The sequence below is a fragment of the Elephantulus edwardii genome, unplaced genomic scaffold (assembly GCF_000299155.1).
Source record: "Elephantulus edwardii isolate Elephantulus edwardi_28Jun2011 unplaced genomic scaffold, EleEdw1.0 scaffold00042, whole genome shotgun sequence".
Lineage (NCBI taxonomy): Eukaryota > Metazoa > Chordata > Mammalia > Macroscelidea > Macroscelididae > Elephantulus > Elephantulus edwardii.
Genome location: NW_006399792.1, coordinates 19,336,940 through 19,337,375, shown reverse-complemented (window position 1 = coordinate 19,337,375; position 436 = coordinate 19,336,940).

The window sequence follows — 436 nt, the reverse complement described above, 5'->3', positions numbered from 1 at the left end:
GAATGTCCCTCTCTAAAGACTCTGTTCTGATGGCCTTGCATGCTGCTGATGAAAAGAGCAAGCAACCTTGCCGGTGGCTCGTATATCAGAACAAATGTATTGTCAGCCTTGAGTTGTTTTTCTGTTCACTGATAAATGAGGATAAAAGAACATTGTCGGAAGAAACTTGGGGCTGTAGCATTTAGGCTGTATGCCCCTCCTAATCTCTAACTTGTGTATTACATTTCTTTAATCCACGCTCCCAGTCATCCAAACCCTGTCCGTTCTGAGGGCAGGCTCCGTCAAGAATAGAGCAAGGAAACATTGCATGGTTCAAGGTTGGGAAGGGCGTACGCCAGGGATGTGTCCTGTTTCCATACATTTTCAACCTGTATGCAGAACAGATTATCCGGGAGGCTGGGCTCTATGAGGAGAATGTGGGGTCAATATTGGTGGA